The sequence below is a fragment of the Poecilia reticulata genome, linkage group LG16 (genome assembly GCF_000633615.1).
Source record: "Poecilia reticulata strain Guanapo linkage group LG16, Guppy_female_1.0+MT, whole genome shotgun sequence".
Taxonomy (NCBI): domain Eukaryota; kingdom Metazoa; phylum Chordata; class Actinopteri; order Cyprinodontiformes; family Poeciliidae; genus Poecilia; species Poecilia reticulata.
The window spans coordinates 25,452,149-25,476,464 of NC_024346.1; positions in this window are offsets into that span (position 1 = coordinate 25,452,149).

Genomic DNA, 24,316 nt, shown 5'->3' on the forward strand with positions numbered 1-24,316 from the left:
TATCTATCTATCTATCTATCTATCTATCTATCTATCTATCTATCTATCTATCTATCTATCTATCTATCTATCTATCTATCTATCTATCTATCTATATTCTATGTATATGTATATTTTCATAATGTGTAATGATTCTTTAATAATAATAGTAATAATAATAATAGATTAACAATCCAAACAGTAACACACCAAATGGTTAAAAATGTAATAAAAATAAATAAATAGCATGAATTAAGATTGTCATGAGGTCATGTGCAACATTGTACCTGACTATCTGTCATACCTCGTAAATCCAACATACCTTGTGGTAATGCGCATGAGCACATCGATCTTACGTTTCTTATAAATCCGTCATACCTGTAGAAGTTTCATTTTGTGTTTTTTATTTCTCAGAAGTTTACGGTGAATAAAAAAAATAAAATAAGAAAAATCTAGTTATTTTCACGCAGTGTCCAGAAAGAGATGTTGTTCTGCTTGTTGCCTAGCAGCTTCGGTCAGCATCCAGCGTTATGTGCTTTTTTAGGACATATTCTGTGCAGTTTTCTAAAGAGGTATCAAAATATTAAAAAGGTAGATTAGCTGTAGGGACAAAATATCCCGCGGGAGACCAAGTTTGTAGTCAAACAGTATCTGTAGTAATAGTGACGCTAAATGGGACTAAGGTCTTGTTTGCAGTATGGTAACGATATTGGAAACAGCACAAGTCATTTATGTTAATATGTTTGATTAACATAGCAGGTTAATTAAATAAAATTTACCGTAAACTTCTGAGAAATAAAACACACAAAATTGAACTTCTACAGGTATGACGGATTTATAAGAAATCTGCTGAGTAAGCAGTATGTGACGTAACATTGATGTGCGCATGCGCATTACCATAAGGTATGACAGACAGTCAGAACCATAGACAACAGAACATCTGAAATGTAACTACTGGAAAATCTCTAATTAACACTGTTTCAAGTAACCACAACTACAAATGCAGCCAGATGAAGGTTGGGTTAAAGCTCCATCTTATTTTAATATAAAAATATGATTTTAATTTCAATTAACTACTTAAGAATGGGATAAAACTGAATAAATCAATTGGTAAAGTTTATCTGTATAGCACATTGCAGCAATTCAAAGAACTTTACATAATAAACACAAAAATAAAGTAATAAAAACAACGTATGCTAGACAACTGAGAAGCCAGTGACCAACATTGATCATCTTGTATTGATCAAGATGATCAATAGACGTTGAATATGTTGGTCAATATTCCTTGTATTATGGTTCAAAGGCAACTCTGAACAGGTGTGTTGAATGTAGAAACACAGAAATCAGGATCAAGTCTCATAAAAGTTAACAAATTAGGTCAGTAGCATCAATGTCCTCACAGAAATGAGGAGTTTTCATTAAAACACACAGATGAAGTTAAACATTTCATCATCAGACTTGTTGAACCAGCGACGCTGCCCTTCTGTCTTCATGGCTCCACTGATGTCTCACACATTATATTGAACATTACAATAATATACGAAGAACCAGAACTTCAGGTTCCAGTTAGGGTTGCCACCTTTCGGAAATAAAAATAAGGAACGCGTCCGCTGCAGTGATGGACATTATTTTATGGCGGTGTTTTTTGTTTTAAAAAAGTTATCCATAGAGTAATCATTCATGCGTAGAGGTCGGTTAGAGTACCCCAAAATTGTACTCCTATCAGAGTACCCGGCCTAAAAAGTATTTGGTAAACTACTCAACTGATTATAACACCTGATTTAATATTCAAAATGTATCCTCAGACAGCCAAAAGTATAAAAATTATGTGAACATTCTGGTCAGTGTTTTTTGAAACAAACAAAAAAACAAAAACTGAGCAATATTTCATAATTTGATATATTAAATTAGCCAAAGAGCCACATCTGTCTCCAGAGATCCAGGTTGAAGATCCCTGGCAGATGGAAAGTGTGATCCTATCTCTATACAGCAGCTAAAAGTGCAGCATTAGAATATTTAATTCATCGTTAAAGTAAAATTGTGAAGGTTAAAAAAATCCATCACTGAGTATTAACATAAGACATTTATTTAGTATAATTTCTTAGGTACCCCGTTGGCCCCCATCTAGAACCGCACCTGGGCTGCAGATCTGTGTCTGCATTAATAATGCATTAAATGACCACTGAGCACTGAATTCATAAAATATATCAGCATTTCAAAATAAAGTATACAGAAAGCATTAACAAACCTTTTAAAGTAGGAAATATTGATGATTGTATGATTTGTTCTTTAAATGACCATTAGTATTATTTTGGCTGATATTATTAATAAGCAAATAATCAAACCAATATAGCCGACTTAAAGCACAATAAAAAACTTAATACTAACATGTTCTACCATATAAGCCTCAGGAGATGATTGAGGGATGAAGAGATGCTGATTTCTGGTTCTTTAGGCTCTAACGCGTCTAGTTCCTCTCCTGATCCATTCTGTCTGGTAATCACACTGCGCCACGATGGACACATTTTTTAAAATTGTTTTTATTCATCCTCACAAACATTATTCCCACTCACGTATGTATCTTTACGAAAGGTTTTGCTTCTGAGGACGGTGGAGTATCGGGTCAARGACGTTTTAAAAAGACCCGGGTTGATGGCACCTTTCCGCGGCTGCGTAGTGACCGTTTCTAGGCAACCRTGACAACAGCGTCGGTCCGTAGCCTCGGGTTCTTTAGCTTCCGCCACCTGTGTTTTATTTTGGTCATTATTGTTGCACTTAATGTTGATATGTGTGTGATAGGCGTGTCTATCGGACATTTATAGAAATACGGAACGAATCACGTCCTGTATCGGTTCAATGTTTAACAGTTAAATACGAGACAATTCCTATTTTACGGGACGGTGGCAACCCTACCTCTGGCTCATCTGCATTTGGGTCCAACTCTACCTCAGCACAATCATGGCACCCAAAGAAATGTAAAAACTTCATCCAGCAAACTGGTGATAACAATACACTTACCCATAATGATATATCCTCAAAAAGTTAGCTAGCTAGCTACCACGTGGTAGCTAGCTGGCTAGTGTGGTAGCTAGCAAGGGTATGTTAGCAGTGTGTCACAGAACACACCGAAGTTATCTGTATGTGACTTTTGCCTGACAGAACGTTTCCATAAAAAAAAAAATATGATTAACTTGTCCTGCAAAGAAAAAATGTAAGACATGTGGTCACTTTTTAAAATGAATTTAAGAGCCCTTAAATTAGACAGCTTGCTAGTTCCGTTATAAAAGCAACATGATTTTGTGTATTTTAATTTTCATTGTTTTCAATAGTTTTTCTTTTCTGAGGAGTATCTCTGACGTGCATGCCATTAAATCAGTGGCACACTTGTCTGGTTTATGTCAAGAGTGCAAATTCTATTGAGCTGTGCTGCTAAGTTTAATAAATATATCACACGAGTATCTTTTGTCCAGTTGATGACATTTCTGTTCACAAGTTTTTTTTTGTTGTTTTTTTTTGTTTATTTTTTTTTGCATAATATGACCAGGTTGAACCACACTCCTTCCACATTTGGGTGCTGGAGACAGGAACCAGCCTCTCTGGAAGCAGTAATTCAGGTATGGATGCATTTTCTTCACGTTTTAACTTTTTCTATGGATTTTGAATTTTGTTTTTATCTGTTACACTACACTTAAACGCTGACATAACTATTCTTATGATCTTCACACTCAATAGTACTTTGCAAAAGATTTCATAACTTCAAACATATTTAGCTCCCTGAACTTCAGGGTGGGTCACAACAAGCTTTTCTCATATAAAGACTGAAACTGGGTGATTCTCTGAATTTGGTGCCTTTTTGGGTCTATGGTTGCTTAAAATATACAAATATACCACAAAAAAAATTGTGTTTTTGAATACTGCATCTATTGAAGGACTCTTTGAACCTCCAAGAAAATATGTCTCCCCACCTTATGCATGAAATCCCAAACATTAATATGAATTTCTTTGTTGCTGAGGTTGCTTCAAATTCAACCCTGTAACGGAACAATTTCATTCCTCTGAGTATAACTCCAAAACATAATTAAACAAATTCTTCCAGTTCCTTTGAGATCACCTGTCCCTTGATTAAAATAACTAATTGTAAGTATATTTTATTTGTTTCTGAATCATAATAATTAGACAGATAAGTGGCAATTTGATGTAAAAGTGCTTTTTATAAATCATGAACATACACTTAAAAATAAAAATAAAATCAGGGTTTTTTATCTTTAAACTTTGCATACAGTCTAACATTTATTAGTTTAATATTTGCTGTTATTATAAAAAAAATTGCAGCAATGTATTGTGGTTGAGCCCATTGTAAAAGTTGACCAGACTGTAACGGGGTTGAACACTCTGGCTGGCTTAACAACAGTCCAACGTTCAACCCCGTGACAAAAACACTGGTTTTGTCACGGGGTTGAAGATTTTTGCTAAAAGTTGCCATAAGTTCACATCAGCTAGGGTATGGAGCAACATTATGATATGATGAAAACAAGAAATTAATATGTTTCGGAAACCATTCTTTACTTTTTCCCAAACGACAATAAATATAATTTACGTGCATAACAGGGTTGAAAGGTTGATCTTGACGATGACAATATTTGGGTAAAAAATAACCAAATATAGGTAAAAAACTTTCCTAACACTTAAATCTCTTTACACTATGAGCAGGAAAAGACTTCAGTGATGTCACTTCCAGGGTGCAGAGGAAATTGGACTGATCCATTATTTATAAAAAGGAGAAATTAGTATGCTGTTATGGGGTTGAACAAAACTTGAGGGACAGGATTAAAAAGTGCTATTTTATATATAATTCATGTATTTTTCTCACATTTCTTTTATTTAGGTTAAAGTAGACCTGAAATGTTTATAATGGTACAAATAGCTTGCAGTTATTGGCTATTTTTATTTGTTTTATATTCATTGAAAAATGAACATTGGTCAGTGGGGACATGATCATTTTTCTGACCTCTACACTTAACAACCCATACAATTTTTCAAAACATGATTTTTGAAATATATTTGCATGTTACATTACCAAGACACATGGGTATTTCTATTTCTTGATTTTCTCAAAAAATTTTGTTTGCATTATATGAAAATCTTTGAGATAAACCCGTGGGACACAAAAGGCACCGAATTTGGAGAATCACCCAACTGCTGTGGACTGTGGATTGTGAACATTCATCTCAGTCTTGTCAGATTTTCACCTGGATTTAAGCCTGTACTTTAACCGGGCTGTAAAGTTTTGTTCCAAATCATTTCACAGTTTCTCTGGCTGGATGTTTAAGGCTGTGTCAAGTCCTTTACATCTAACATTTTCTTTTACACTTGCTTTATATTCACCTCCCCATTAACTTTGAATGCTTTCCCTGCACCAGCCGTATGGGATGAGCCACCACCGTGTTTTATGTTGAGAATTAACGTGCAAAACGAAGAATTTTCTTCCGCCTGAGCTGTGAATCTCTGCAGCTCACCCAGAGCTAGCTGCTTCTCATAACAATCTCTTTGCCCAGCCTCATTTTGGTCAGTTTGCAGTTGTGGCAGACTCTTTCCACTTGCCCATAACTTTCTTCCAGGCTGCTATGTTCTTTACGATGTGATTTATTCACTAAAGATTAAATGACAAACAGGTGGATTCTATTAACTAATCACTTAACTTCTGATAAGTGATTAGTCGGCTTTATTTTGGGGCCTCACAGTAATGAGTACATTTAATGTCTTCTCCCACTTTGCAGGATCTATTTTGTGTAATCCTAGTTAAGTGGAATGAATACAAATGTATTTCACATTTTCAGATTTAATTTTTTATATATACAAATTTAAAAACGGTACCACCCAATTCAGATATACTTTATGTTGCTTTATCACATAAAATTCTAAAAGAAAGTGAATTGATGTGTGTGGTTGTAGCATAACCCAAAGTGAAAAGGTTCAAGTTATGTGAATACTTTGGTGAGACGCAGTACATCAAGTAGGATTGGAAACCTTCAGCATTTTAACAAGTACAAAATAAAAGCCTACACAGAAAATTTGCGCTAAACTTTTACTTCATGTTACATCTTCAAATTTAAATACATTTTAAATAATCCCCCTTCAATAAGCAAGTGATTACATTCTACTTTGATTACATTCTACTTTCTCCAGTCATTGTTTTGTTATTTCACTCTGTGTAATGCGAAACAAAATGAAGGGCAGATCTATAGGACATTGGTCCTTAATGAGGCCTGTTTAGGCTTTAAAAAAAAAAAAAAAATTAAGATGAGGTCCTTATCAGACGTCGTCTTCCCTGGGGATTGTCACCCTTTCCAGAACACGTTTCCACGTAAGAGATTTCCCTGACACAAAGGCATCTCTCATCTATCTGCAAAGCTTCTTGAAGTGTTTATCCACCAGAACTGACAGAGAGCTGACTTTAATTAGCACCATCTCCCTTTTCTTTTACCCCCACCCACCACCGCCGCCGCTGCTGCTCTCCACTCCTCTTCGTTAGATTGCGTAACTTCGAACTGAGTAGTGTGTTAGGCTTTATTCACTGATGTTTTTGAAGGACCGGTTCACAGAGAGAAGGCGAGCGAGTTGGCTGCTCTCCTCATTTATGGCATGTAATTAAAACTAAATGACAATTCCACTCTGCTATTTAATTAACCACTTTAGATAAATGCAAACACACATACAGTACAGAGCAGGAAGGCACATACACATCACTCACAGAGGCACAAATGAGTAATTCCACTCGGATACCAACCAAATTTACAAGGCACGCACACACACTCTCAACCCATTGCACCGAGGCAGGTCACACCCCCACAAGTCTTATTAAAACCCATAATATTTCAATCTGGGGCTTTACTGACTTGGATGATGTTTAAAAAAGGAAAGCCGCCCCTCCCAAGACTCCTTTCTTTTTTTTCATAGCGGGGGAGTGTCAGTCAAGTTGACACCCTGTAAATACTCTTTCAAGCTCCCCGTTTCAGCTATCCCCCCTCCGTCCAATCATTTGTGAGTTTTTTTCTCAGTGTTAATGATGAAGGGTTTAATTCATCATAACAGTATTCGCACAACCTCTAATTAGCGGCAACACTCGTACAACAATGCCAGCGTTATCTCCTCATGCAAATGAGCTCTCAGTGTGTTGCGTTTGCTAATTTTATGAAACGGTAGGGCGATAACTACGCAGGCTGTGCTAATCTTCCCTGCGTTTAACCCTGGTTTTTCTTTTTAATCCGCCATCCATAGCAAACACACAACAAACAACAATAATCCTATTATCGGCTTGATGATTCTTCTTCTTATTGCTTTTTCTTTTTTTATTCTCTAATTTAATCTCAATTATGGAGTGAAAAAACATTGATAAGCACTTTCTGTGTACATTCCGATTTTTGCTTAAGATGAGCTTACTGAGTTCATCAGTGAAATTCCCATGGTAATTCCAGCCAAACAGTTTTGTTTCTATGAAAAATGAGTGATTAAGCACTTGTACTGCTGCAGAGTTTGGAATGTGAATGATGAAATTCAATTAGTATCAGACTCTGGGAAGCAGCAGCTTGGAAGTTGCCACATTTAGTTACAATACGATGGAAAAATAACTTTTTTGTATTTTCATGGGATTTTAAGTGAGGAAAAACGAGAAGTGCAAAGTTCTGAAGTGAAAGGAACATTATATACTTTTTACCTATGAAAAATGGCATGCATTTTGATACCCTTTCATAAAATGCAGTGCAATCAACTTTTTTATTCAAGTTTGGTAAATCATCAAACGTCTGAATTTTTAGGGGTTTTTGTGGCTTTTGCTTTCTTTTTTCTTTTTGTAAAAACCTAGGACAGAATTTGGACAATGTCTGCAAAATACTTTGATAATATCAGGGGTGAAAGTAGTTTTAAATTCTTGGGGGTACTATGACAAAAAAAAAAAAAAAGATATATATATATATATATATATATCTTTGTGTGCTTTGGAGTTTCTGTGCTGATGAATTTTTTTGCGAAGCGTTAAAAGCTGGGTAGCTCTTGAATTGCTACAAAATAAAGCTGTATTTCCTTCAGCCCACTGGCTGCAATGTTGACACCTTGAGATGCCATGAGACCTAAATTCTGAAAATCATGGCATGGAGGGCATCCCAGTTTTCCATGTCTGGCATTTAACCATTCGTTTTAGCTTTTAAACTGGTTCTATTGATCCTGTGTCCAGACAGGGATAATCGGTAGCCCAGCATCATGACCTGTTTGTTCTGAAGATCCTGCAGCTTCCACTTCTCTTCCTAACATGGCGCCTCCTCACCCTGACTCTCATACTGACAGGAGGAACCACAGAGCTCTGTTAGGKTAAAGMTCATYTTCTGAAGWTGGGATATTTTTCCTCCAACARGTTCCAGAGGAATCACCTCAAACCAGATGTTGAACTGGATTTTATTTCAATGTCATTTGTGAATGTTGGCTTCTCATTTTCAAAAGTGGAGCTATAAAGGTTGAAAAAGGTTATTATTTTGGAGAAAATCTCATCAACATCAATATTTCCACTAAATAAGAGACAAAACAAAATTGTTTGATAAAGGAAAAGCCTCTCAGACGCTGAGCCCGACAGCACCAAACTATTTTTTTATATCAGACAATTAATTTAATTTCACATAATTATTGCGGTAGAAGCCATTTATTYGTTAAATACTTAATGAAACGTATTTACCGTGTTTGATGTTTGTTGTAAATGACGTATACTGAAAGAACGAGGTAATCAGTCCAAGTTTGCCGTTTATTGAGCGTTCAGAAACTACAGCGGCTGTGATGCGCCAATGCAAAAGTAAAAAAAGGTAAAACAACCTAAACAGGTGATCAACTCTAAACCACTCGCACCTTTTTACTCTCCGTCTCTGTCATTTAAGCACACCCGTTGCCATGGCAACTTCCTGCGCTCCACAAGCCGACCCGAGATTATGTTAAAAACATAACAACCAGTCCGTTACAATATTAGGTTTGCAGACTTGATATTTATTATGCGATTATAAGCGCTCCCCCGAACACAGCGGTAGTTGATTAGTTCATTTTAAACTCCTGCTCTGCTCGTTATTTTGATAATGGAACCGAAACGCACAGAATTGCGCAACACCTTGTTGAAATAATAATCACTGAAGTTATTATTGTTGTTGGGTCATTAATTTGAGCACGTTATATTTTTGTTGTTGTTGTTCTTTAATAAAATTACGAACATTTTGATAAGGAGCCAGAGGAGGACGTGCTGACCTCAGCGTCCTGGCGGCGTTCAGTTTTCTCCTAATGTCGAGATCGATTCATAACCTTCTGCGATCGACATATTGCACCCCTGCTCTAGCAAAGCACGAACAGTTCAGAAACAATATGAAATGAGAAAAAAAAGCTATTAACTGATTAAGTCGTGTTTTAAATTGTTCTTGAAAAACTAATCAGTCACGGCTGATTAGTGGGTGAACTCACGACTGCACTGTGAATCCATTGATTTTTTTTTACAGCAGACAGCCGCTCCTCTCTTGAGGGTACTGCATACCCCCACTAAATCTTTTAGGGGTACGCAGTACCCTGCTGTACCCCCTTACTTTCACCCCTGGATAATATATTGACATCATACACAGAAATAATAGAAAAACCAAACAGATTTATGTATGTCTTTTCCTTCATAAAACAAAATCTTTTCTGAGGTAGAATTAGGAAACTACATTATCCAAAAATAGCATAAAACGTTCAGAGAGAATCTGAAACTAAAGTATCGTTCTCACCATACTAGTGTCGATCTGAGATTGATGCCGATTTGGTATCGATATTATTGATATCGTGGATCAATCTGTCCACTTCTGTTAACCAGACAGAAGTCACACATGCCAAGGGAGAAAATGTGAACTTCATCTACCAGGCCAGGATTGAAACCCTGGAGCTCCTTACTTGCGAGGCAGCACCAGGCAACCATCACAGGGTTGGGCTTAAAATTATATTTCTAAGCAATGAACATCTCATGGAGCACAGTGAAAACCATCAACTCAACAACAATAAAACCAAGAAGCCGCGGCTGTCCATCTACTGGTTGGACAATGAGAACGTTACTCAAAAATGCATCCAAGAGGCCCTGATGACTCTGGAAGAGCTCCCATCTACTGACAGAGCATCTATTAGTCATACAAAGCTGGTCTTTGTAGACACTTGACAACAATGCCATTGTTAAAAGAGAGACTCAACAAGTAATGTTTGCAGTTTGACTGAAGCCTTGCAGAAAACTGGCATCGGACATGACCTGATAAGAGCATCTCTACCGAGAAAGATTGTGGAAAAGAAAGATTGTTTTCTTTAGCAGAGACGGGGAAGAATGTTTTGGGTGATGAGATGGATGCAGGTAAACACTGGAGTACCTTGAGATGAAGCAGGGAGTTTCAAGCCTAGTCAGGAAAATGATCCTGAAAACACAACCAAAGCTGAGGGTGTGCTTAGATCAGTGGTTCTTAACCTGGGTTCGATCGAACCCCACAGTTCGATTGAACTGGTTAAATCTGTTGGTTTAACAGGTTAAACCAACAGATGAGTTGGTTTCAGGGAGCCTCTGCCGCGGAGATAAAGACACACTTGTGTAAAGTCGTGATGACGCGCCCCGCTTTGCCATCACTTGCTGCAAAGGATCACGTTAAATTGCTTAGCCAATCAGTGCTGCGGAGGAACACTGAAGGAGCTCAACTCTCAGCATGGATTTGAACTTGTGTCTTTTATTACTTCAGCAAAGCTCACCGTTTTTACCAAATTCTGTAGCTTTCGGTGTACTTCTAAATCTGCTCCTTAGTCGCATCTTTTCGGGGTTGGTACTGCCTCTAGTGGCRTGRGGGTGGTAACACAACTAATATAATTACATTACTAAATCAGAATACCGCAAAGTCTTATTTATTATTAATTTTTCATTCTCTTAAGAATGTAGAGCTAATTAAATGACCTAAGCAAGACCTTAAAGTGGTTCCAGTTTCTCTCGATGGCCAACCTGTTGAAACTGTGACAAATTTTAAATACCTTGGGTCATTCCTGGACAGTCAGCTCAATTGTGCTGAAAACACTGATTATATTTTGAAGAACTGTTCTGAGACTCTACCTTTTAAGAAGACTTGGTGATCATGGGGTGACCCAACTAGACTCTAGTTGGGTCACCTCTATGTCTTGAATTTGGGGGAAAATAATCATATTTTATTTATCACTACAGAAGGGTTCAGTGAATGCGCACATGAAACTGGTGGGTTTGGTACCTCAAAAAAGGTACCGAATCCACAAGGGTTCAGTACCTTTTTCATCAATGGATGTCGATCTAAGGACATCCATTGATCCTTAGATCAATGGATGTCAATATGTTGGAAAACAACAAATCAATAATCATTTATCGACTGATACGAAACGCTTATATCGCGATATGTTTTTCAGCCGTATCGTCCAACCCCACTTATTTACTTCCTCTTGTTGGTCTAACACATAAAGTCCCAATAAATTACATTAAATTTTCAGTTTATACATGACAAAGAGTGAAAAAGTTTAGGGGAGGATTCATGCTTTTGCCGTGCCCAGAATAAAACATTCACATTGATCTAAACTTTTCAAGTATTTTAAAAAATCACATTCATTATATACGGTCCGCGCCGGGCGCTCTGCTGCCAACGTGCTGTTTGTATTTATGTGGATGCAGAGTGTGCATGTTGTGGTGGGTGGTAGGGGTCTAGCTTGTTATGACCCCGAGTTCAGTAACCTTGTCTGTATTGACAGCTCCTGCTATTTGGGGCCATAACTGTGAGGGATCCCTGTGGTTAGATTAGTGAGAGATGAATGCTCTTTGCCTGTGTGGGAACATGAGAGGCGGTCTGTTTGAATACTATGTCTGTTGCTCATTACCCACTTTACCTGTTGTCTCTGTGGGGGCTGAGGGGGACTTTAGTTACCGTCTCATTTCCCTCAGTGTCACGGGAACAGAAGAAAAGGCGTCTCCTCTCCAATTTAGACATTTTTCAATCAGATTAATTCACTGTGTAATGCCTTTAGTTCATTGTTTATGGTAGTTTCATAATTTCCAGAGTGCATACGTGGCTGTGTGGACAGAAAACACCTTCACACTGTCACAGGATACGTAGACGTAGTCCACAATATCTCTGGGATTTTGCAAAACTGAAAGTTTTCTGCTGTGTTTGCACCTCACATCCAAACACAAGTTTTGGAGACACAAACTGAAGTTTTTAAACACTTTTTTTTATTGGTTGTGAATACATTCACTTTATGCACATTGTAAAACTTTATAGGATAGAAAGTTGAACAACATCTGAGCCCATATTGTGTGTGTGTGTGGATCTATTACCGAGTCTGTTAAACATGAACTTCATTTGAATTTTGATCCAGTTCATGTCAATGTTGCTACAACCTGCAGGCATCCAAAAGGTTGAACAGCATTTTTGATTCAAATCCCAGTCATAACTTTTCTTGCATAAACGGATGTAACGAAACATTCAACTCAAAAAGACGTGACAGTACGAGGTTTTGGATTCTTGAGTGGCACAACATTACAGCAAGACTTTTGAGAAACACTGAAAATGTTCAATATTCTTCAACCATTGTTGTCCAACTGGAAATTATCAAGCTCACTTCAATTCACCATGAGATTAATTCATTGAATGTTTATTATGTACATACCACCCATTTTTGTAAATTCTTACAGAACCAGACCGTGTGATGTGAGAAAATTCTTCCCACTTTAAGCTACCAACATGACAAGACCTCTTTACTTTTACCCTGAATTTCTGTAAAACCTCATTATACAGCGGCGTAAAACATCTTGTTTCAATGTGCAGACCATCGGTTGCCAGTATTTTTGTCGCATGACCGTTTGCTCCTGCCAGGTCGTGTTTTCCAGGCTGGGTCAGACCAGACAGCTGCGGGCTTTCGGCTGCCGGCGACGACTGAATGCAGCTAAAGAGGCAGGCGAGGGAAGGAGGGGATCATCAGACCGGACGTCTAATGGGCAGAGCATGTGTTGGTACGGCTTCTGACGACATCTTCCTTCCTCCTTCTGAGCCCACCAGCCATTTTCCTTAAACATGTAATGACTCCTCATAATTAGCATAATGTGCCAACTTGTCTGCTGCTTTAAGCTGTCACAGGGTATTTGTCTGAGCTCAGCCAATTACAGCCACAATGAGAGGGTGGGGGTCTTCAAGTGAGGGCAAATAGAGGCTCACATGATTGGCCACATCCCACTCGCTGTTAGTCCAAATCCAACTATAATGCATTGTTAATAACATTAAACTTGACAATGGGTTGTAAATCAGCTGAAGGGGAAGCTTTACTTCTTGCACTGGCTGCGCTTGTTCAGTGGATTCAGAGCTTTAGCTGCAACACGGAAGCGGCTACGTTGAATAGATTGAAAAATCTGAATGTTTTTTAAGTCAAAGCAACCGATGTATTTGATTTAAAGATTTACAATAAAATTTATAATATAGTATGCTATGACAGTGGCAATATCTTAAGTTTTTGGGTTGACATCTTTGACATTATTTTATGTCAGATACAATAGATTCTTTGTTAGACTATGTATGACTCCATCCATTGTTATAGTTGCGTTTTATTCAATCTAAAACACCAAAATAGCCTCAAAACAATATTAGTTGTCAATCAACATTCCCACTGCAAATCAAATGAATAAATTCAAATAAAGTCAAATAAAAATTATTCACAATGTTGCACAAATCGAAAAGTTGTAGGCTGAGGCCATTCAGCGTATTCGTGCCAACCCTTATGTGTTCGTTACGAATAAACCATTTCTACTTCTCATAGCTTTAGTATAAGAAATGCTAATGGATAACAGAAGCAACATGAGAAAAAACAAAACAATCAAGAAGAAAGATTGAAAAGTAAATCGATTTCCATCATGAAAGTTTCAGATTTCAAATGTTCAAGTCCCTTTATAGCTTTTAATCATTTGAATTCCCTTTTAAAATGTGCTAATTTAATAGATGCACATACTTTTTAATGTGGTATTTATGCTTTGTTGCTTCATGTTGAATTTATTTGATTTCTCTTCAAGATGGGAATGACAAGAGCTTGGAATTCTTTGAAGGTGAATGTACATTTATTTACATACATCAGAAAACTGCCACTACAAAAAACTGCCACTGTAATTTCTTCTCTCTTCACATACAGCGAGAATGGCAAAAATATGCATGTCTATCCAAAGCTCACTGATGGAGAACTGCAGCTAGGATTGGCATCCTGGAGGTCACCAAGTCTCCATAGCAACAGTTTATTCTAAAGATTTTGTACACATCTTTACCAGATGTGCAAATATTTGTGGGGGGTCGCTATAAATATCCATCTGCTAGGTTTGCTCCCTGTCACTTAGCTCTATAAAACCAGAAAACATGTGGCCTGAAATAGTTTATTTGGAGAATCTCTCCAGTGTCTGTGAGAAGTTTTATCCACTCCCAGAGTTCAGGTGGCAGATTTCTGAACCACTTCTGAATTCACTGCAGCTTATTCCAGCTAGTCTATGAAACAGAAGTTCATGATCTACAGACATGAATGTCTCAGACAAGTGATTCTTAATACAATGCATAGCTCCGTTTCCTTTCTAGTCATTTCAGTATAAGTTCTATCGCTGCAAATCTTTTCTTCTCTGGCCTGGAGAGAAAGTATCCAAGGTTACGTAAACTGATGTCTAGACAGAAGTCGAACTGTAATTGACATGAAAATGTCCCTTTTGTAAAAATACGAGGGGTCAACATTTGAAAAGAAAGCTGATTTACAGAGATTGATGCTATACTGAGACCATAATCTCATATAACAGTCAGCCAGTGTTTTGTAAAAGCATTCATATGCACACTCCTTTAACTTTTCTGCATTTTATCAAAAGAGAAGCACAAATTTTAATATATTTTACAATAATTACATAAAGTATTACATAAAGTAATGGATAGTTGTGGTTTTTAACAGTTTTCATAAAAGTTGATGACAAAATCCAAGCAACTGCCCACTACTTGCTCATCCAAGACATTTTTAAAATGTTATAAGTGATATAGTCTGCCAGCAGAACTATACTTTTTAAAATCAAATCAAAGAAATTATTGACTCAAAACGAGCTCTTCTGCCTTGCTGAAAAGTTATTTGTAAGTTAGTCTTGCCTTGTTTCAAGTGTATATTTGCACTTGAAACAAGGCAAACGTTTGCTAAGGTTTTGTGTTTTTTCAGTGCATCAGTTGGTGGTTGTAAACAAGGCAAAAAGCACCCCCTTAGCTCAGGGGGTGCGAATACTTTTGCAAGGTTTCTGCATTGTACAAAACGAAAAGCACACAAAGACATATCTGACAAAAACAATAATAAAAAACATTGTTCTTCAAAATCCAACATCAAACAAAGTCCTCTGCCTTTATCTGTACATCTAAGAATGTGTTATGTAACCGTCGGCCTTCAGAGGTTTATGTAACCGCGGTTAAAATCTGATTAATCCGATCGCTGCGGTGTGTTCCATACTGCCTTGTTTATACGGAGAGACAGCCTGTCCAAATGGCAGAATAAACTCACAACCAACTCGTCAGACGCAGAGGATGCCGCATTCATCCGGCCCGTTTTAATCCATCACCGTACGATTCCCCGCTCCCCCCCCACCCTTCTATACGTCCACGTCCCGGCAGCAGCGTTGTATATAATGTATCTGAACAGAAAAGAAATGGAGGTGACAGAGTCAGTAGTTACTATGATCAAATATCATAGCTGGAGGCTAACTGGGCATCAGGGCCCACTGACAGACACAATCCGCTGGGAGCGAAGGGGTAGAGAGAGAGAGGATATCTGTAGCATAAGGTAAAGGATGGCCGTGTGTCGATATAAATCAACTTTGCTGAGGCTAATCTCTCAGGGTCTCTGGGAGGATAAATACTTTGCTTATAGATCCAACACGCCTCAGTCCCCGCCACTCATTGGGCACGCTCGGTAGGCACAAGGCCTCCGTGGGCATGGCGCTGCCTCGCTCCCTTAAATCATTCCTCGTTCTAATTCCCATCCTTTTTCACTCTTTCTCTTTGACGCGGTGCGGCTGAGCGGCTCTCTGGCTTGGTGACTGAAAGAGGGATGAGGGAGATCTTACCCTCGTTTTTCTTTATTTCCTCAATGCCTCCCGTCGGCGGAGAAAGCCACGCGGCCCCTGCGAGGCCCTTTAATCTCACAGTTTGCGCAAAGGTCTCGCGGCGTTTATCACCAAAAACGGAGGCGATCTTGACGACGAAAACGAGTTTATTCTCCTTAAGTGAAACGGATTGAGAGGACTTGATCAAACTGATGGCTTGTGCAGGGTAGAAATTGTTCGGCTTCATCTGTTTTCTCCCCCAAGGGGGAAATATTTGACGTCTTGTTCTGTAGAAGCATTACATGCAGTTAACGGCTTATCACTGATTACTCTTGTTCATCAAGTTTATTTGTATCGCAACATGGCAATTCGAAGTATTTTACATGATAAAGGCATAACACAATAAAATAAAATAGACAACATATATCACATTGCAGCTGGAAAAATAAAGTGAAGTAATGAAAAGTTGTGATCCAAACTAACAACGTTCTAGTTATAAATTAAAGGCAAGACTAAACAAATGATTCTTTAGCCTTGATGAAAATGAACTTGGTGTTTTGGCGGTTTTGCCGTTTTCTGGAAGTTTGTTCCAGATTAGTGGAACATAAAAACCGAATCATGCTTCTCAATGTTTGGTCCTGATTCTTGAGACACAGAGCAGACCAGAGCCAGAAGACTTTGAGTGTCTGCAAGGTTAAGACAACACAACTTTAATGTATTTGGTGCTAAGCTGTTCAGTGATTGTTGACTAACATAATCATTTTAAAGTCTGTTCTCTGTGCTACAGGGAGTCGGTGTAAAGACGTTTGAACTGCTCCACCTTCCTGGTTTTAGTGAAATGGATGAGTTTCTCACAGGGACATTATCCTTTAATCCTGGAAGTGTTCTTCAGGTGACAGAAGCCCGACTGTCTTTATTTAGGACTAATCTGTATTACTTGATCCTGAAGGATGAAGCTAACTGCTAGCCTGGTCATAATCATGATCATAGTATCATGATTATGATACATGCAGTTAACGGCTTGCATCATAATCATGATACAAGCCATTGTATCATGATTACAACAGAATCTGTTGTGGTTCTGATACAATACAGAACCACAACAGATATTATGATTATGATACTATGATCAAAGCTGTTTCGTAACATTCCTGCTATAAAAATGTATTCTCATTGGATGTGTCGGAGAGGCCAGCGCCGTTCTGCCCCTTCCCCACATGTTGCTGCTCACTGCCTGTCTGCTGGATGAAAAACCTTGACAAAAAAAAGGCTACTACACTTTTCCCTCACTCATGAGAATATTCAGTCAGTTTGGAAATATTTACACTGATGAGGACACACAGTGATATCAACTTTGAAAGTTTGTCACCATATGTAGTGAATGTTCAGTCCTCTTGGATGACGTTTTAAAAGTGAAAGCAGCACACGTAGCTCATTTTTGACTCTAATCTCAGGAACGTCGCAGTAGTTCATGCAGTTTATTCCATCAACCTTTAGACTTTTTTAATCAGCATTTATTTACACAATTTACATGATAAATGGAAGCTGGTGGTAAAGGGTAAAATAATTGGGCGAATTACTTGATAGAAAAGAAAGGCAGCATAAAAATATATAAAAATATTATTCTTCTGGTTTCTGCACATGCTTATTTTTAAGTCCGTTAGACTTGAAACATGTTTCTTTCTCAGTAGGTGTTTCACACAGGAAGATAATTGGTGGTGCACCACCTCCAACCTTCACTTACTTTGAAATATTTTCAACTTCTGTGGAAATACAGAACCACAACAGTTCGAGGAATTATGAAACGGCGGTGGCATTAGATTCTTTGATCTTTTTTCATTTTTTAGATGCTTCAAGTTACTTCAAGACTTGAAGCTGGTTCCCGCTCTTCTCAGACTAGCATTCAGCTACTGCCTTTGTGGTACAAATTAATCTGAGGTTATACTAAATGAAGACACTGAGAGAGTTAGTCACTGCTGCTTGTCTGTAACCTCTTAATTGAGCCTTACTTAAAAAAAAAAAACACTTAACTGCTCCTTTAACTTTTCCTGCTCACGATTGGCACAGCGGAAATAAAAAGTCGCCTCGCCTCCTTGTGTCTGCAGTGACAGGGAGCATTTTCTCATATCCACCATGGTTTACTCCATTGTTCCCAACCCTTCCATTTACACACGCCTTGCACTCTATTTTGTATCTGCATGTCCCCAGCTTCACCCCTCTCATCACAGTCATTGGTGAGAGGTAAAGACGTCCTCCCCCACAGCCGGCCTACCCCTTCCTGCCTCTCCACCCCTCTTCATCCCTTCCCTGTTTCTCTCTCTCTCCCTCTGTAATCTGGTCCTGTCTGTAACAGTGGAGTCGCTGGCTGATTGAAACAAACGGCCCCTGATTGCTGATCAGCCAGCTGTAAAGCCTGGCAAGGATATGAGCTAATGAAAAAAATGGAGCTGATTTGAGAGGCACCGAGCGTCGCTCACCCTGCTAGCCCCTGCTGTCCCCTGCTGTTACCCTCTATCCCTCCATTCCACCCATCACCTCCTCCACCTCACCCTGTCTGCCCATCATTGTCAGCTGTCCTTACTGAGGTGGGGAGAGGGGGAGAAGGAAACACGGGGAGATGTGCAGGATGGGTCAGGGCCGGTTGTTTAATGGAGGTTAAAAAGTAGAATTAGTAGTCAGAGAAAGGTCCGGCACTTTAAAGGGCTCTGCTTGCATTTACGCCAACGTTTGTCTTTTTAAGTTTGTGACCGAAACAGATGGTATGTGAATGTATTAAAGTAACTTTACAACATCCAGTACCTACGAAATAAGTGTTAATTTCTTCTGCTTTAGCCCAAATCCAAAGAAATTAAAGTTTCCGTCTGCCTCATTGGGGCAAGAGTAGGTTCTGTTATAGCAGTTTGATAACTATGCCTCGCTTCTCTAATTTAAAAGAACAATCTAAAAACACTTCTGGAAGATTTTTAATGATGAAAAGCAGGAGGTGCAAGGGTATCGGCAAACTAGGTCAAAGTAAGACCAATCCCAAATAGTTATTTTAAGAAAGAATTGTACGTCAAACATCAAAATAAATCGGGACCAAAAATGGAGCCTTGAGGTTCACCATAGCAGATAAGGCTTTAAGTGGAGGAGTAAATCTTTATATTCAAATGTAGTATCAAATATACAATGAGTAAACAACGTTTTCTAATGGATGATTTCATTTGTTATGGGTGACAAATTCAATTTGAATCGGTCTATTTCTAAAGCATCTCGAGACTCTTAACAGAAATGTTATTTCAATCCAGTCACATATACATTCCAATAAATCCTAGTTATCAAGCATCAAGTTATCTTTATACAAGCTCAGCTCTTGTATAAAGAGCTGAGCATTAAGCTCAGCTCTTTATACAAGTTGGTTTAAAAGGTTTACCTAAGTAAACCCAGTGGATTGCATTGAGTCATTGACTGGCATCATTCACTCCAACTGGACGAACATGTAGCGACAGTAAGCCAAACTCTGGTGTTTTCTCATTAACTTTGTTGAAAATCTTTGACAAATGCTGAATCGTGAACACATAAGTGTTCAGATGAAACATGAACTCAAAGTGTTCATGATTCAGCAATAAGAGAGTGTGAGCCAAGTCCTACATCGATGGAGTTTCAAGTTGAAAACCATTGTTTTTTAAAAAAAACTGAAGAAAAAAAAAGATGACACCAAACATCTGGATGATCTGCAAAACCTTTGGGGGAAAAAATATTCATCGTATTGAAGAGGCCATCTGGTGTAAAGCTAACACAGCATTTCAAAAAAAGAACATCATACCTGCAAACAAACATGGTTGTGATAGTGTGATGTTCCAGGGAAGCTGGACTATTCGCTATAATTGATGGAAGCATGAATTCTGCTTTCTACAAGGAAATCCTGAATGTACATCGGCCGCTTTGCAGCCTTAAACTTTTCTTCTATGCAGCAGGACAGCGATTCAAATCGCACCAACATGTTCACCTCTGAAAAGGTCAAAAACAAAGCTGGTTTTGGAGCGACCTAGTCAAAGTCTTGACTTAAATCTAACTAAAATACTGCCTGATGACCTGAAACGGTCATTAGGCAGCTCAAAAAGATGCTAATGTGCCTTAATTAACATAGTTCTAATCCAATAAACGTATTGCTAATTGCCACAAAGCCTTGACCTACATGTGCAGAAGAACATACACGTCACACAGCAGCCTCATGCTTATGGAAGTTATAATGGACGCCGTCGTCTATGGAGCAATTTTAAAGATCCTGGTAGTATTTTCACATGACAAAGGGAGCTAAGAAAATAAAGTTATTGAGTGAGCCTTTGTCTACATCCAGATTTGCTGTATCTGGCTTCTTCTGGTGCAGAATTATGACACGTCTCACATAAATGACGTAAAAGTTGGAAAAAATGCAACACGGTCGTTCAGACTGCAGGTGATTTTGAAGCTATTGTATCCAGTTTAGCACCACATATAGAAGTGGTAATCCGATTTAAAAAAAAATTATTTTTTTTGGCGGTGAAAAGATCAAAATTGGATTATTCAGACTGCCAGGAATAAGTCGTATGTGAATTGCCTTTGCACGATCAATCTAAGTCTCCTCTGACTTGAACTAAATTTAAGGTAGAATTTAGCACCACCCCATATTTATCCTGGTCAAACAGAAAAGATTTTTTCCTGGCTTGTTTTCTAAAGTTTGACCCGTCATAGATGGTCTCTAATGGTTGTTATGGAGACTTGTTGATCTGAAGATGCCACTTTTTGCTGCTGTTCTCCAACAGTGAGCTTTTGAGATTTATTTTACCTCTTTTACCATCCTCCTGAAACTGGGTCTTCATTCTGTATAGAGGCTAAAATAAACAGGCTTTTGTGTGCTTCCATATTTATTCCCCCAAGAAACAGCTGGTCATGGATTACCAATTAAAATGTTCCAGATGCAACTAAAAAAAGACCAAGAAATAATTTATTTTTCTTTTTAAATGCTTTTGTTAAATTTACTTTAGGGGGATTGTTTGGGTGCCAATAAGTGTTGCACTGTACATTTTCTTTATTTTAAAATTCCTCTAACATTTTTGGTCGCTGCAGTAAAAGATGCATTTTATGGTCACCCAAACATGTCTACCAGAGGCTGCCTTAATGTGGAGAAGCGTTGTCTAACGTGGGGCGCTGTTGCAGCTTACAAGAGTAGATTTGTGCACATAATGGCTCTCAAGTCCACAATGAGCGTCTTGTATTTGCTTTTCCACATTTTGATAATCTCCCCTCCCCGTTTTGGCACGCACAAAGACACAATGTTGCACACTCTGACCCTCCCATCTTGTAGGGTCAGCTGTAAAGTGGGCAATAATTGCCAGTGGCAACTCATTAGAATTGGTGATTTGGTGAAAGTTAAGTTGGAAAAATAGGAGAAACACGGAAATGTACACAGACACACACAAACGCAACGGCAACCACAAAACACACACATACACGCACGCAGTTCCACAACGAGAAGACGATAAATTAAAAATCTTCATGACCCTGTGTACACAAAATTAGCCACGGGGCCAACAGACCTGCATTAGAGCAGTGCGCAGTAACAGAGAGGAACTTTAATTGGGGGTCATTATTTAAGCCGAGAGACGGAAAAAAGGCTGAAGACTCTCATTTTCACTCCTCTTTCTCCTTCTTTTTTATTTGACAGGCGCAGTAAATTAAGAAAGTGGTGATATTTAATACCTTTTAACCTCCCGGAGACAGTTTTCTGATCAATTACTAGAGCAGGCTGTAATTGTTAGCCTGGATAATGATTCCACATGTGAGAGAGCGGCGTTAAGATGAAGCCCTGAGTGCAATTACCTTAAACCCTTCAAGTGTACTGGTGTCTAGAGAGGACATTATGGAAGGAGCGAGCTGGTGAGACAGGCTGGGGGTGGGGGGAACCTACAGAGAGGCTGGCATGGGAGGAAGAGCCGTAAACCTAAAACATCCCGACTTATCACATCAAGTAACATGTTCAGATTCGACTTAGCTTTTGTTACAGAGCATTAGTATTATCCTAACATTAGCTGTTGTTAAATAGATATGAGGAACATGGTAGGATGAATATATCTGTTTGAAACGGACAACCGGATAGTAGCAGCGGGTTGAATGCAGGGTGAGATTTACAGCAGCAGATAGTAGCAGCATCAGCAGACTTTCCCCAGAAAACCCTAGATCCTGGCAGTATATGTCTCATAATAATGTTTGGAGGAAATGGATGGATCAAAATATGAGGGTATGTGATGAAGATAGGTGGCTTAAAATGTTCTAGCAATCTTTTTTAGGTGCCTCCTTTTCCCAATGTTCTTTTGTTTTTTGTTTTTTTGGGAGAAATTGAGAAAACTTCTAAAAAAAATAAAATAAAAAGAGAGAGAGAGAGAAATAAAAAGACAGGAAAAGATCCGGTGACGAAAATGATCAAACTCTGCAGTATATTGTAGAGCACATGTAAAAAGGCTGGTGAAAAATTAATGCTTGTAAAGTGAGGTGTTGGGTGATTTAGGGCGAAATTGTAAATCCAAACATGCCATTGGCTCAAGCCTTTATTTTTTATAATTTTGTCATCTTTGGGAAATCTCTTTCTTAACTTGTCTCAGCTCAAAATGCAAACTTTGTGTAAAGGTAAGATTTCAAAACAGCCTTTTCTCAGCACAATTTGTCTGATTTATTAGCCTAGATTTGCTCTTGAATGATAATAAATAAGATATTGACCAACATATTTTAATGACTAAACACTTGACGAAATGTAATTTCTGTCACTGGTTTTCACAACTGTTGACTACATGATGTGTTTATGATGGTTCTTTTATGTTTTCACGATGTGAAGCATTTGAACTGCTGTGGTGCTGAAATGTGCTGTACGAATAAAGTTGATTGATTGTATCTCAGTAGTGACAAAACGGTAAATTTTACATTTTTTTGACCCTCGCCAAATTTTAACTGGACAAATAAGTATCAATGGGGAAAGTAGTTGCTAATTTGCTGGTCTTTCTCATTTGAATTGACTTTTTATACGTCCGGTACTCAAATACACATATTTCTTCCGTTATTATGAAGGATAAAAAAATGAGTAAAAATTCCATTAACTATGATCTGCCTTGTTTATAAAGCCTCTGTTCAATGTAAAATAATCCTGTCCACATTTGATCAAGCCAAATATTTTAGATGTTAAGCTAGAGATTATCAAGTACATTTTAGCTTCCTTAAAAAGTATGAAATAGCCCTTCATTACAGCACAACACAGGAGTCAAATCCTAACTTTAGGGTCATTAGCCCCCTACATAATTCAATATTTCCTTAGTGTTTACATTCTACTGTGGACACTGAGGATGCAATAAGCAACAGTAAACTCATTCATGGTGCGCCTGTGTTATTATTTTTACATAAAGTATTTAAGCTGTCCCAAAGTCTTCACAGACCTGGATGATGAACCATATTGCTCATATAAAACTGAGTGTGTACCCCAAAAGTTTAATTTACAGGTGACTCCGTTATTCTGGAGATTTCATGAGTTTTGACAATGAGAAGAAGAAAAAACTCACATAATTCCATACTGTAGAAGATAAATTCATTTTGTGCATTATTTAACATGTGGTGCTCAGACGTCTGTAGTGATCTTGGAGAAAACTGCCGATTTTGAACTGCTGCTGATGCCGAGCAATTCAAATTATACTCTGGCAAACATTTCGCTTTGCCTGACAGTCCTCCAGAACTTTGATTTTTGGTTTAGACTATTGCTTTGTGGTGAATATAAGATAACTTTTTTTTTTAAATAACAGACAACTGCATGTTTTGTTTTTTTCTTTTTTTCTCGCCAGTGACTGCATTCACTTACTGTAACAAACAGAAAGATAAAAAAAAAAGAAAAGACATTATTGGACAGCTTTACTCACCACACTCGGCGTCCTCTCACTTATCTGCATGTGGTGGGTAATCAGTCTTTGAACCTGGAACAGTTCTGAATATTCATGTCAAGTAACAAAAAAAAAAGCACCAACATGTTATATTTGAGTGAATGCATCTTTGACAAAGCTGTACTGTCTTAAAAGTTGCTTTTCAAACAAAACTTGCGGGGAATACATATTTAGTGTAAGTTTTAAATGTGGCTGAGCTGTAACTTAATGACTCACTGCCACTCTGGCCTATTTCTTTCTCTTCCAAAATCAAATAAGATGTGTATTCCTT